The following is a 14,933-nucleotide window of genomic DNA, read 5'->3' as shown; positions in this document are numbered from 1 at the left end:
TAATAAAACCAAAAAAAAGGTTCATCCCCATCACTACGTCACATAAGATTGCACGAGGCTGCCAGTAACAGATAATCCACAGAACAGTAGCTTCAACCAAGGGTCAGCAGACTATAGCCCAGGGGCCACATCCAGCCCACTGCCTGTTTCTGTATGGCCTGCAAGCTAAAAATGATTTTTTAAATTAATTTATTTTATTTATTTATTTTTGGCTGCACTGGGTCTTCATTGCTCTGCACGGGCTTTCTCTAGTTGCGGCGAGCAGGGGATACTCTTCGTTGCGGTGCGCGGGCTTCTCATCGCGGTGGCTTCTCTTGTTGCGGAGCACGGGGTCTAGGCGCGTGGGCTCAGCAGTTGTGGTGCACAGGCTTAGCTGCTCCGCGGCATGTGGGATCTTCCCAGGCCAGGGATGGAACCCGTGTCCCCTGCATTGGCAGGCAGATTCTTAACCACTGCGCCCCCAGGGAAGTTATAAGAATGATTTTTACATTTTTAAATAGTCAAAAAAAAATCAAGGAAAGAGTATTTCGTGACACATGAAAATTATATGAATTTCAAAATTTACTGCCCATAAATAAAGTTTTATTGGCACACAGCCATGGTTATTTGTTGATGGACTGTCTGTGACTGTTTTGTTTGACTCTCTATGTCAGCAGAGAGTAATGAGAGACCAAATGGTCTGAAAACCTAAAATATTTACTATGTGGCCCTTTAAAGAAAGAGTTTGATGACCCCGGACCTAAACACATAGGGTTTTATTAGCTCGTGCAACGAGAAGTCCAAGGTTGATATGGTGGCCCAATGACATCATCACAGACATTGACGATCCATCCTCAAATGGCAGGGACTCCTACAGTCTGCTCTGAGATGGTGTGACCACAGTGTAGCTTGAAGCTTGGGGACGGACAGATGATCTTCCAAGCCCTGTCCAGTAGGAGTGAGCTTGCCAAGTTCACCAACGCCCTGATCAAATGTGGAAGAGCCGTGCTGGTCTGCATATATCTGATAGAGAGGTAAGAAGGGCTATGAAAAAGAAAGAAGGGAGGGAGGGAGGGAGGAAAGGAAGGAACTGCCCCAGTGGCCTGGGATCAATGGCATGGAAGCACAATGTTAAGACCCCTTTCTGACATCTATGGGGGAGTGCAACCCCAATCCAAATAGGAAAGAGAATAACCAGTATTGGTCAGAATCAAGACCAAGGGCTTGGAGCCTGGAGGAACTTCTGTTATGAAGAGGGAAGAGGTCAAAATCTACCGAGTGAGGGCTTCCCTGGTGGCGCAGTGGTTGGGAGTCTGCCTGCCGATGCAGGGGACACGGGTTCGTGGCCCGGTCCGTGAAGATCCCACATGCCGCGGAGCAGCTGGGCCCGTGAGCCATAGCTGCTGAGCCTGCGCGTCCGGAGCCTGTGCTCCGTAACGGGAGAGGCCACAACAGTGAGAGGCCCGCGTACCGCAAAAAAAAAAAAAAAAAAAAGCTAGTCAGAGACTGACCAGGGGTTTCCTGACATCAGAGGGGCAAATCCCTCCCTTTGAAAAACCTTGCTTTTCTAAGCCATAAGCAACAGCTGGTGGCTCTTTTGTTAAAGATTTTGCTCTAATTAGTCATTTTAATGTTAATGATAGTGCGGTCCTGAGGACAGGACTTAACATTAATTGGCAAACTAACCCTTTCTAGTTATTTAGCACGCAGCCAGCAGCACTTGGCTTACTAATGCTCACAACGGCTCATTAGGTTACCCAACTAATGCAGGAGAGAAAGGGCTCCCCCACAGTGACACAGCATCAAGGGGCAGAACCAGGCTTGACCCTCAGTCCCCACCCCCGGCCCCCCACCACCCCCGGTGGCTGACATGGGCTGTGGTTTTCTCCCAGGTGTGGGCGGCAAGGGCTGGCATCTGAATATCTCTATCCTAAAGAAGTTGCGCCTCTGCCCAGCCCCGTACCTTGGCCACGCCCACAGCGGGTACCACGCCCTTCCCACCCCCACCCCCAGCCAAAAGCACACCACATGGTGCCTTAGGAGGTGGCCAACTCCGTCTCCCCCTGGATTTAGAGTAAAGGGAATGTAATTGTTACCATCTCTGAAGGTGGAGGGATTACCTGAGAGCGAAACTAATGCGAAACCAAGACAAACGACCCAGGCGGCAAGAACATAATATTAAGGGAATGAAGGCAGACACTGGAGATCAACAGATGGCAGAAGGAACCCGGGGGTGAAAGAGAGCAGAGGAAAAAATGCGACCGGCGTCCACACCCCCAGGTCTTCCAGCAAAAGTGCACATTAGGGAGGTAATGAGGACAAGAATCTAAAGTGGCTGCAATACTGTTAGGAAGCCGGACCTCTTTTCACAGCTCCAGCCATTAACTCAGATGCAGACCGAAGGAAAACAAACTTCCAAACCTGGGCTTATAAGCCCCCGGGATGCAGGGTGAGGCAGAGTCCTAAGGGCAAACCTGAGAATAAGCTCTAAAGCTGATTCCTCCAACCCCACACCCGTGCTCCAATCTTCTCGGGGGTTGGAAGGTGGGTGCAGCTGCCTCTCTCCATCCCCCATCCCTCCTGAATCTCCCTCTCTCATCCTCTGGGCGCGGTGGGGATGGGGGCGCATGGGCTTTTTGTTGAGACGGGCCTGGGCTCAAATCCTGGTATATTATTTAAGGTTCTTGTAAAAAGGAAAGAAGGATAATGCTCTGCTTACAGGATGGTGTGTACACAGCAGGGATTCTCACTACTGACATTTTGTTGTGAGAGGTTGGCCTGTACAGCCCAAGATGTTGAACAGCATCCCTGGCATCTACCCACTAGATGCCAGTAACACCTCCTCCCCGCAACCGTCCCCTCCCATCAAGGGGTACTTTTCACAAAAATCTTCAATTATTCTAGAACGCTCTTCGAGTTTACGTAGGTGGTCGGAAAGTGAACTGTTAAAAACTAGTGTCTTAGTCCATCCAGGCTGCTATAACAAAATACTGTAAACTGGCTTCTGGATGGCTTAGAAACAACAGAAATCTATTTCTCACGGTTCTGGAGGCTACAAGTCCAAGATCAAGATGCTGACAGACTGGGTGTCTAGTGAGAAACTACTTCTTGGTTCTCAGATGGTGCTTTCTCTGTGTGTCCTCACATGCTGGAAGGGGCAAGGGAGCTTTCTCGGGCCTCTTTTCTAAGGGCACTAATCCCCTTCCTGAGGGCTCCACCCTCATGACCTAAATGCTTCCCAAAGGCTCGACCTCCTCATACCATCACTTTGGGGTTAGAATTTCAACATACGAATTTGGGCGCCCAGATGCAAAACATTCAGGCTATAGCAAATAGTATTTTCTTTTTTTTCAACTGAGGGCTTAGAAGCCCTTAGTTTAAAGCACATGGGGTGGAGCTCACAGGTCTTCTGTAAGAGACTCTCCAGCCTCCCAAAACAGTGACGCCTATGTGATTGCGGCCTTGCCTGACATTCATGGGCATCAGGTTCCATGGGCGGATGGGAAGGAACGCCTGTGTGGGGTAGAGAGAAAGGGGGTTATCTTGGTTCAGCTGAAATCCCTGTTGGGGTGGAAACAGGGCAATCTGAGCTGCTGTGGGGACATCCTGCTTCCTCCTGCCTGGCTATGCTCCTCTGCGTGTGGGTCCAGCTGTCAGATGATCTCAGCAAGAGTGGGGCTTCTGCAATGGAACTCAGTGGTCTGACGAGGGCTGAAGCCTGTGGTGTCTCATTTCTCTTGTTCTGGGTAACAACAGCAACGCAGGAAATGAGCAGCGATGTTATGACTTTTTTCCCTATTTAACTGTTGCTTTTTATTTTTTGGAACTATAAAACAGCAATTTCCTATGATCCAACCTAATGAGTTCTGGAAATCTTTTTTTAATATTAAATTTAAGACAGCAGCTAACATCTCGTGGGGGTTTAATAAATATTCAACACAGCCACCAACAATGACGACAACAAACCTCAAAGCTGGAGAGGTGGGGAATTCTCTGGCAGTCCAGTGATTAGGACTCAGAGCTTTCGCTGCCACGGTCCGGGTTCGATCCCTAGTCGGGGAACTAAGATCCCACAGGCCGTGCGGCCAAAAAAAAAAGGTGGAGAAATGATGCGAAACAGGATGGCTTACTCGTTCCCTTCTCCACTGAGGACAGAACAAGAGAAAAACAAGTCAAATTGCAGCCAGAGGGATTTAGGCAAGGGAAAAGGGGAGGGAAGAGGGTTTTGAAACATACGATTAGCTCGCTGAAGGGAGGTTGAGAATATCCCTCCCCTGGGTGGAGAATTGGTCTCTGAAGGTGGTGGCTACTCCCCAGTCAGGGACAGCTGTGATGGGGAGAGAAGGGTGAGGTGAGAAGAATGGAGGGGGTAGCCTCATAATGTCCCTTCTAGCCCTTTAACATTACGTGTGGGACCAGTTCTAGGAGAAAGTCTGAACATCGACTTATTCGTTCCCAGGTCAGTCACTGAAAATAGAGAAAGAACCATCTTAGCGTATCTGCTGCTGGACGGGACCATGGTGGCCATGGGGGTGGCCTCAGCAGCCTCCAAGGGTGCCGGGCGAGCTCAGCTTAGATTCCTCCTCGCTCCTGCCCATCTGGGCACTGTCACTAAGCTGGGAGATGGGTACCAGGCCAGGTGAGGGGGCAGTGTCACATCACATGACAGTAGGGGTCCCCTGGCCATCAAGGGTCAACATGTCTGGCTTACACACACCAATGGGGCAGTCCTGCTGCCTCGTTCCCACTCTGATCCCACAGCTTGGTTGAGCCTTCTGGGGAGGCTGGCCCCCAATATGCTCACCCCCCTGCCTGGCCTGTCTTTGGCCGCAGACTTCTAGCGGGGAGGAAACCCAGGAAGGTGGCAACTCTGATCATATTACACATTAATTAAACAAAATGTTGGTAGAGCCCAGCCAGGTATTGCCACAAAATTCCTAAAGGGCCTTTCGAAAAGGCCCTCTAGAGAATGGAAGTTATCAACTTAGTGTTATTTTTTTGGAAAAAGTAGTTCGACGCACTCTTCTACCATGGATTGCTATTCATAGCGGATGAAGTTAAGTGTTGGGAAAGGTGAAAAATGGCGGTGTTCCAGAAGAGTTGAATTGAACTCCAATTCTTAGCAATATCAATAAAGTCACGTCTTGGAGTATATTAAGAGACGTCCATAGTTGAAGATACTCTAACGTGAGTCCCGCTCTAATTAAAATAACTTCCTAATTGATGTTTCAAGTGTGTGGGTTTTGGGTGTTTTTTGGTTCTGTCCATATTCTACCGTCTGCAGTTAGGCTCCACTTACACAACGATGGACCCAGAAAACCACGCTCCTCCAGTCACTCCAGCCAAAAGCTACTCCCATGGCTTCATTCCCACTTCAGAGTGTCACTGGAAGGAAGCTGTAGTGGGAACTAAGCCAGATGCCCCTCCTTGCTGAAATGTCCGAAGCTGACAGCAAGCACGTGCACAAGCACAGCAGATAACCCATCCTGCCACCCGCTTCGTGCAAAGGATGCTCCGCCCCACAAAGGACCGGGATGCCTGGGCAGGGCAAAGGCAGGTGAACCGGGGAGTCAGCTGTCCCCCAGCAGCATGCTGGTATCATCCACTCCGCGCCCCTCGAAAACCAACAGAATCGAGCTGCGAATGATCCTACCCAGAGGATTTATCAGCCCTCAGGAAGTGGACGGCCACTGACCCCTGCTTCTGGTCCCCTGAAGAGGCGCTGCAGCCTGGGTCCGTCCCAGGTCAGGGGGAGCGGCCTTGCTGCAGGGAAGGGCAGCCCAGGGCCAGCTGCCTTGCAGTCACACCTACACCGCTGTCAGTGCACCTGGCTGCACTCTGCCCTGCAAGTGGCGTCCGGGGTGTAACTAACTCCTGGACACGCCTGGATGGGGGACACGTTTGGAGGTGCGGAGGGGTACTTAGCCATGGTTTTGTAATTCCTCTGGACTAGAGAGCCTCAAGAAATTGGGAGGAAAGGATCTGTTAAATCCCTTTGGAGGACTTTTCAACAAAATGAGACTTTGGTAGTTCTTTTAGGATGATGAATAATCCCCATTATCATGCCCCATAGTTGACTCCCACCAAAGTATCTCCGGAAGCCAGGCAAGGGAAAGATTCTGACATCTCAGATGACCGCTGCTATGTTTCGGTTCATCGAAGGCAGATGGTGTAGCACAATGATGTAGCTAATGGGGGCAGTGGGGGGAGGGCAGGGGTACTTGTATTCTTACAGGGAAGTTAACCCAGGAGGAAATTAACGCTCAGCCCTGCACACCCCAGTTCTGGGACTGCCAGGTGCCAGGTGGGGGCCCCACGTGGTCCGGATCAGGAGGCGTGGACCTGTCCGCACAGCTATGGCTCCTCACGCACAGGATGCAAAGCTCAGAAGCTCTCACTGTCGTGGCTCTCCCCATCTTGTAGACAAAGCTGACCTACAGGAGGAGGTCAGTGTCGCGGGCATGCTGACAACAAGAAAACTGGCCCAGAGGTGTTCGTATGTATGTTTCATCCATCCCTGAAGCCCGAAGCCCGGCTGTACCTCCATCCTTCCTTCGTGTGTCTGAGATGCACCCACAACCTTTACAACACCCCACTTTTCTCCTAAACCACTCTGAGTTCTCCCTTTGCAATCTGCAGCACAAGGACTCAACAATTCAGCCAAACTCTGTCCTAGGCGTTCTAGGTTCATCATCTGACTTAAACCTGTCCAGACCTTACAAAATTGATACTATTTGTATTTTCCAGAAAAGGAAAGTGGGGTTCAGCGTGGTCAAGCAACATGCCCAAAGCCACACAGCTTGGAAGATGCTCAGCCCACGTGTTCCTTCTGGTTCAGAGCACATCACACTGACTTCTGGTTTAATTGATCATTATGACTCCTTCCTGCTCAGGACCCAAAGGACTGGGCACTGAGTCGGTGTCAGCAAGAGGGTCCACTTGGGTGCCACCACTCCAAATATTCGTCAAATAGCCATTAGGTGTTGTGTAGGATACGAGACGTGTGCGACGTGGTTCCCATCTTTAAGGGATTCACGATCTAGATACTCTTTCAGAGTCACAAAATTAGAAACATATTTCTCTGCTCAAAACGTTTAGAAAGAGCGATCTGGAGAACAATGTTGAAATATCAGAAAAGCTGGAGTCTGGGGACAGAAGGGAGGCGGGGGACGGGCTGGCAGAGATTGCCATATTCAGGCATAGGGTGAGAACCAGGTTCGAGTGGGCGGATCAGCCTCAGAGCGTTGCCAGGCACTGGCGAGCCTCGGTGAGTCCCCAGGCACGAGGGGAAATTGCAGGGATGGCTGAAGGGGTGCCGAGATGAAGTCTAGGAAACTGGCATAAACGCGTTAACTCAAAGGGGAGGTTTGCAAAGGGCACTGACTGGGCAGAAAAGGATGAATATGGTTTTTGATATGTTGAGTTCAAAGTAAAAAGACATTGACTGCAAATGCTCTAGGTGGCTCCAAACGTACAACGGGTTGGGGATGAGAGGTATGAATTCAGGGAACCATGTGCAGTTCTAGCTAACAAGTGTCGAGGCTCCGCCTGGGCTCTTTACTGAACCGTTTAATTTGGTCCTTTCAACAGCCCTATGAGATTGGTACCATTGTTCGTCCTGTCAGAGATGTGGAAACTGGTCTCCACACCCCTGGGCTCTGCTCTCTCCGGCTTTCCTTTACTGCTTTCCAGGAAACCCTCATTAGTACTAGTACTATCTCAAATGCTACTACTTCCATGAACTTGACGACCATTTTCCAGTTTTACTTTGTCAAAGACTTTAGGCACATAAAAAGGCCTCATTTCACACTCTTATTTGGAAACTAAAAGGTGGTTGTTTTCCATTACACTGCTTTTTAATCACAGCGATATCCTTACACATGGAAAAAAAATTCAAAATGCTCAAGAGAGTCTAAAGTAATAAATTTCCCTATCTCCACTTCCCCACCCCTAGTTCTACTCCCAAAAGGTAAAGTACTTTTTTCTAACAATTCTGATTTTCCATTCTCTGATGGGTATCACTTTAAATACCATGAATATGTTGGTTTCTTAATTTATCACAGTCTTGATTTAGATAGTCTGTTGACAGCATGACGGGTTCTTCCTTATCGACCTTACTCTGTTGAGTCTTCCTTATAAATGCTGAGGAATACAGAGCACATGCTTCTGACCTCTGCTTTCTTTCTGCCTTTATCAAAGTTAGAGCGTTCGATATTGTTCTGTAAATAACATTTCATTTATGATTTATTCTCAGGCCAATTCAAAAAAAATGCAGTCCAAATAAAAATTGAATTTACAATATTGGTGCTAACATATTATTCTTTATATAATCCGGTTGCTATGTGAAGGGAAGGAAAAACAATCCTAAGGCTTTAAACTCTTCCCATTTGAAGAAGATGGTCCCAAGAGTCAAGGCCCGGTGGATGCCGTCTTGATTCTTTTTGGCATTCTTTCCATCTTCGAGGTCTTTTTTTTTTTTTTGAAAGGAGAAATAGATAAATTTATTTTTATTTTTTTTTGAATTTTTGAATTTTATTTATTTTTTATACAACAGGTTCTTATTAGTTATCTATTTTATACATATTAGTGTATATATGTCAATCCCAATCTCCCAATTCATCCCACCACACCTTCTAGTTCTTAATTAGATACCATCTTCCTTCCTTCCTTCTCCCTCCCTCCCTCTTTCTTTCTCTCCCTTCCTTCCTTCCTTCTCCCTCCCTCCCTCTTTCTCTCCCTCCCTTCCTTCCTTCTCCCTCCCTCCCTCTTTCTTTCTCTCCCTTCCTTCCTTCCTTCTCCCTCCCTCCCTCTTTCTTTCTCTCCCTTCCTTCCTTCCTTCCTTCTCCCTCCCTCCCTCTTTCTTTCTCTCCCTTCCTTCCTTCCTTCTCCCTCCCTCCCTCTTTCTTTCTCTCCCTTCCTTCCTTCCTTCTCCCTCCCTCCCTCTTTCTTTCTCTCCCTTCCTTCCTTCCTTCTCCCTCCCTCCCTCTTTCTTTCTCTCCCTTCCTTCCTTCCTTCTCCCTCCCTCCCTCTTTCTTTCTCTCCCTTCCTTCCTTCCTTCCTTCTCCCTCCCTCCTTCTTTCTCTCCCTTCCTTCCTTCCTTCCTTCTCCCTCCCTCCCTCTTTCTTTCTCTCCCTCCCTTCCTTCCTTCTCCCTCCCTCCCTCTTTCTTTCTCTCCCTTCCTTCCTTCCTTCTCCCTCCCTCCCTCTTTCTTTCTCTCCCTTCCTTCCTTCCTTCCTTCCTTCCTTCTCCCTCCCTCCCTCTTTCTTCCTCTCCCTTCCTTCCTTCCTTCCTTCCTCCCTTCATTTATTGTCACTTCTAACAATTCAATACGTGTAACATTTACCACCTTAACCATTTCTAAGGGTATGGCTCGGTGGCATTCAATACACTCACACCGTTGTGCAAGCGTCCCCGCCACCCACCTCCAGAATTCCTCTCACCCTGCAAGGCTGAAACTCTGTCCCCGTTAAACTCTAACTCCCCCTCCCCCTCCCCCAGCCTCTGTCAACCACCGATCTACTTTCCATCTCTGTGGACCTGACACCTCCAGGTCCCCACTATGAGTGGACTCGCACAGTATTTGCGATGCACCTTTCCTATGTGTCCTGTGTCCCCTTTCTTGGGTTCCTTCTTCATTTTGTTAGAGGACCTCCTTGAGCTCATAAGAGATGAGTGGGTGATAAACTTCTGAGTCCTTGCTTTTTTTTTTTTTTGTGGTACGCGGGCCTCTCACTGTTGCGGCCTCTCCTGTTGCAGAGCACAGGCTCCGGACGCGCAGGCTCAGCGGCCATGGCTCACGGGCCCAGCCGCTCCGTGGCATGTGGGATCCTCCCGGACCGGGGCACGAACCCGTGTCCCCTGCATCGGCAGGCGGACTCTCAACCACTGCGCCACCAGGGAAGCCCTGAGTCCTTGCATTTGTAAAAATAATTTTGATTTTGCTCTGTGACTTAATAGCTTGACCTGATGGAAAATTCTAGGTCCCGGATGACCTCTGCTCAATATCGAGGTCATTATCCCGTTATCTTCTCGGACCCAACGTTGCTGCTGAGAAGGCTGATGCTAATTTGATTCTTGGTTCCTTGTAGTCAAGCTAATCTTTCTCTCTGGGAGCTCTTAAATTTTTGCATCCTTGTTTTTTGGAGTTTTGAAATCTCACCGAGATCCATCTGTGGGAGAGGTCTTTGTTCATTCCTACTTCTCAGCACCAGGTGGCGCCTCTGAATCTGCAAGCTTGTGTTTTCCTGCCCTTCAGGACAAATTTCCCTGCGTGCTTCTACTCCCATGTTACAGGCTTGCCTTTCTGTCTGTAAACTGGAGGCTTGTTTTCTGCTTAACCTTCCAGATGACCAGTTTGGCCTTTCATCCGGCATATTCTTATCAGTCTACCCAATGAACTTCAAAAAAATTCTTTAACAATTACAGTATTAATTTTGAGGAAGACTTTCTTATTCTCTGACTGTTCCATTTGCATTATAGTCAGTTCTTACTTTACGGGTATAATGATATCCTCTTGAACTGGATGAACATACGACTTAGAATTTTTACAGTCTTTTCTTTGGTCTCTTGGGTTATCTGTTTTCTCCAGGGTAGGCTGTCTTATTCACTTTCGTCCTTCTTTCCTATTCTCTGGGTTTTTCTCCTAAGTCTAGTGGTCCTCATCTCTGGGAGTGCATTCACAGATGCAGAACAAGGTTGATCAAGGAGCTAGAAAGGGCTTCCTCTGTGGTTGGCTGTACAGTCTGTCTCCTCAGGAGGCAAATAAACAATTTCATTTCACGAGGTTATTGCTTCAACTTGGCATTTGAGGCAGAGAGGATGAGAGAGGAACAAGGAGGAGAAGAGAAAAGTGCAGGAATAATAAAGTTAAGTGTCATCGATTTTTAGATTACAACCTACTACAGTGTTAAAAATGATTTAATAACATGTCCTCCACATAGCTACTTCCTAAGCAAAAACATCAGGTGCGATGGGCAGCAGCCGGGGTGACATCTGCCAGGAACGTGATATAGGAGGCGCAGAGCATCTCTTGGGAACAGGTCTGTACACACACACACACACACACACACACACACACACACACACACGGGGACCCTGAGGGAGGAGAAAGAACCAGCCCTGGGGGCTGGTTTCAAATACCTGCTGGGGTCATGGTTGAAAAACAAGAAAGGTCTCTGAATTTGTCTGGAAATAAGTTACAGGAAACCTTTGCAAGTAAAGTGTTAATAAAGAGATGGATGAAAGGCAGATTGCAAAGGATGAAAGAGGAGCAGGAAATAAAGAAGTGGGGGCAGTGGGGTAACAGAGGGAAGCAGATGGGCGAAGAAGCTAGAAGGAAAGTTAGGACCAAACCCACCAGGATGAAGAAGCAATAGTACTTGCAGACACAGGGGACACTGTCGTGAACCCAGTGGGGGTCAGCGTTCTAAAAAGAAGGCTGAGATTTAAAAGTGCTTCACTCATTAAACCCAAAAGCTTTCACGCAGCAAAGGAAACCATCAACAAAATGAAAAGACAACCTACTGAACGGGAGAAAATGTTTGCACATGATACGACTGACAAGGGGTCGACATCCAAACTACACCAACGGCCCACACAGCTCAGCACCCAAGAGACAAACACGACTGAGGAACGGGCAGCAGACCGGGAGAGACATTTTCCAAGGAAGACGAACAGAAGGCCGACAGGCACGTGAAATCAGATTAGCAAAGCCTGACCTTCCATAGGGACCCAGGAGGCCGTGGATATGCTGCTCCCCCGAAGCAGTGGTGTTTGCCGCCTTGACCTCATTTCCTTAGACCCACTGCAGGCCTTCCCCCCATCCCTGCTCAAACACAACGCTCCTCTACAACTACAGAACTACAGACAGACAACCAGAACGCCCGGAAAGTTCCAGCCTCCCCGGTATCTGTTTCTCATTATTTCCTGTTCATTATTGCTTGCTGCAGCTCTTCTGACTTTTAGGGCCCACCTAGACTGTTGCCTGTTTGGGATGAGGAAACAGGCTTTGACCTCCAGCAGATAAGTTTGGTCCTTCTAGAGGTTCTCTCCCTGGACTGTGGTTTTCAGGCGGCTGCTGCGGGGTGGAAGTGGGGACAGTCATAGCCGCATCTCCAGGGAGAGGACGTACCTGTGGAAAGGCTTTCCATGTGACTTAAATTCTCATCCATGAACCCTCCAGTCTCCTCCCCATCTTCTTCCCTTCCTACGAAAGGAAAACCAAGGTCCTACATCAATGTTTTCCAAATGGAGCTGCACAGAGCACCAGTAACAATGGAAGAGGGTTCTTTTATTTTTTATTTTTTGGAATTTTATTTATTTTTGTATACAGCAGGTTCCTATTATCCATTTTATACATGTTAGTGTATACATGTCAATCCCAATCTCCTAATTCATCCCACTACCACCCCCACCACCCCCCACCCCGCCACCATCTGATATAACTGCTATTTAATTGTTGCTTCCCCCCCCCCACCCGGAACTATAAAACAGCAATCTCATATGGTCCAACCTAATGAGTTCTGGAAACCCTATATTCAGAATCCACATGAACACTTTAAAGGCTCGAAGAATTCCCCACAGTGAAGAAACCTGTACAGCTTTGTTTTCCAAATGTATCTGACAACAGAACCCTTTTATTAGATAACACCTGTTAACATCTTTGCAGAACCTGTGTTTTGTGGGACTTGTTTTTCGGAAAACACTGCCTGGGAGAATTCAAAAAAACTAAGCGCTTTCAAAGCTGGTCTCAAACCCGGCTCCCCCCATCACATCATTGTATTTGAATAAAAGGAAATTCACTCTTCCGTGTGTCTTACTCATTTATCCAACTCACAGGACTTATGGAGTGTTCACTCCATCCATACCAGGCATCTGCTTAGAATTGTGGATGCACTGAAACACGAGTGTTCCAGCCAAGGAAGCAGCCCTCTAAGCAGGAATGACCAGCTTGGCTTGCAGGAGTCAGTGAGGACTGCATGGAAGAAGCGATTTTTGAATCGAGGTTTTGTGGAATTTTCCAGAAAAGAAAGCTGGTGGTCAGTGCCCCGTGCGGTGAGGCAGCCCCAGCTCACCTGGCCACACCCAGTTCTGTTCTCAAAGCCTGTGTCCCAGGAGCCCAGATCACCTTGTTAGGGGAACCACGGACTGAAACCAGCCGCCCAGCCAGGCACGACAGTAACCACTTGCATGAGTTCTCGTACAACAGGACGTCCTGGTAAGGAACTCGGAACTAACAAGCTACCACCAACCGGAAGAACTCGGGAAAGGTCAAAAGGGGAGAGGAGACGCCAGTCCGTCTGTCCTACCAACCTCCCAGAATCCTTCCCGCTGGAATCCACCTCGGCTGAGCGACGCACGCGCCACCAGGAAGGACCCTGCGTCAGCGTGATTGGCCAGAGCCAACCCGGAAACTAACCCCATCACCATAAAACCCGAGACTGCGAGCCACGTGGCAGAGCCGTTCTCCCGGGTTCCCTTACCCCGCTGGCTCTCCACCCGGGCGCCCTTTCCCATTAAAGTCTCTTGCTTTGTCCGCACGTGTGTCTGTCTCCTCGGACAATTCATTTCCCAGTGTTAGACAAGAGCCCGCTCTCAGGCCCTGGAAGGGGTCCCCCTTCCTGCAACAACCTGGTAAACGTGATTATTCGTCAGCTGCTTCCACTGCCTTGTTATCCCCCATCTCCCTTGATAATGGTTTACTCCATTTCTTTTGGATCCAATGCTTCGCCATATGTTCATATGTCCCTCCCAAAGGGAGGCCCGGGGCCGCGAACCACTGGCCTCTTTCCCAAGACCCTTCCCCCCTCTGACCCCTTGTCTGTCTCTGAGCCTCGTCACACATCTGGCCAAGGATGTCCCAGGCGGCTGAGTGAGGGGCCATCATGATGGCTGACCTTTTCAGGGGGTGGGAGACGGAAAGTGGGGTCACAGAAACTGTGGCTCACAGAAAGGGGAGAGTGCAGGGGGAGCCGTGTGCTGCGCTGTCCCCCTTGGTTTGCAAGCCCTGGGCCTTCACAGTAGCAAAGCAGTGGTGAAACGAAGGTAAAACTCTTCTGCACTTGCCCGGGGCAAAGGGCATTTCTACAGTTTAGAATGATGTCCACGCCATTCCCACCCCCCCCCCCCCGCCCCAAGCTTCCCTTGATTCGTCCGTAACGGTAACTGCAGTGGACCCCTGGCGTGGACCTGTGCATTGGTTCCAGGCACTGGGTCGTTAGCAGGGACGGCAGACTTCCTCTTACACTTGCAGCCCTTGGGATCCCCCCAGTGCCCCATGCTCTCCCCTAAGGTAGCCCCAGGGTCTGTCTCATGAACAAGAAGAGCCTAAGTGGCCTCACCAGTGAGACAGCGCATGGACCACTGGGTCTGGACAGAGTGATGGGGACGCAGACGTAAGCTGGCCTGTCACCCGACTCGTGTTCCCAGATCAGGAGTTTGGATCTGGTCCTGCATCTGGCAGCAGCTGTATTACACATCTGCAATTTGTAGCCCAGCAATAAGAGGAAGAGTGAATAAAGGCAGGTGTGGGAGAGGGCGGTCAGCCACCACATTCTGCAGACCTACCACAAAGGGTCATGCGTCCAGTGATGGTGGAATCAGGTCAGTCTGACTGGAGGTACCCGCCACTGACGTGCCACTCTGGGGAGCTGGGCTGGCCAGGGTGCTTCCCTTTCCAGTGAAGTCCCAGCAATCTGTCCCCGCAGCCACACACTTTTAAAAACAGGTCAATCGCAAGCCGTCTGTTTTTCAAGCTGGTAATGACATATTTGTCAGTTTCATCTTTATGTTCTAAGAGAGACAAAGAGAGATAAAGATTTCATCTTTATCTTTGCGTTCTCTCCCCCAAAGAGAGATTTTTTAAAAATGTTCTCTCATCTGACTCAGAGCTTGGCCCAGCGCTGGCAGCGAGATAACAAGAAAGTTTTCATCAGCCGCTGGAGCTCAGACAGCAC

The 14,933-nt window shown here is 49.2% G+C and overlaps 1 protein-coding gene across 12 annotated transcripts in view; it reads right to left on the bottom strand.

Moving 5' to 3' along the window:
• The window catches only part of SLC39A11 (solute carrier family 39 member 11), a 429,582-nt gene that overhangs the window by 83,872 nt on the left and 330,777 nt on the right, over positions 1 to 14,933 (bottom strand). The gene's annotated exons all lie outside the window — the stretch shown is intronic.

This window comes from Stenella coeruleoalba (genome assembly GCF_951394435.1).
Source record: "Stenella coeruleoalba genome assembly, chromosome: 19".
NCBI classification, from domain to species: Eukaryota; Metazoa; Chordata; class Mammalia; order Artiodactyla; family Delphinidae; genus Stenella; species Stenella coeruleoalba.
The sequence above is the reverse complement of the archived record's forward strand: the minus strand, read 5'-3'. Positions and strand labels throughout refer to the sequence as shown.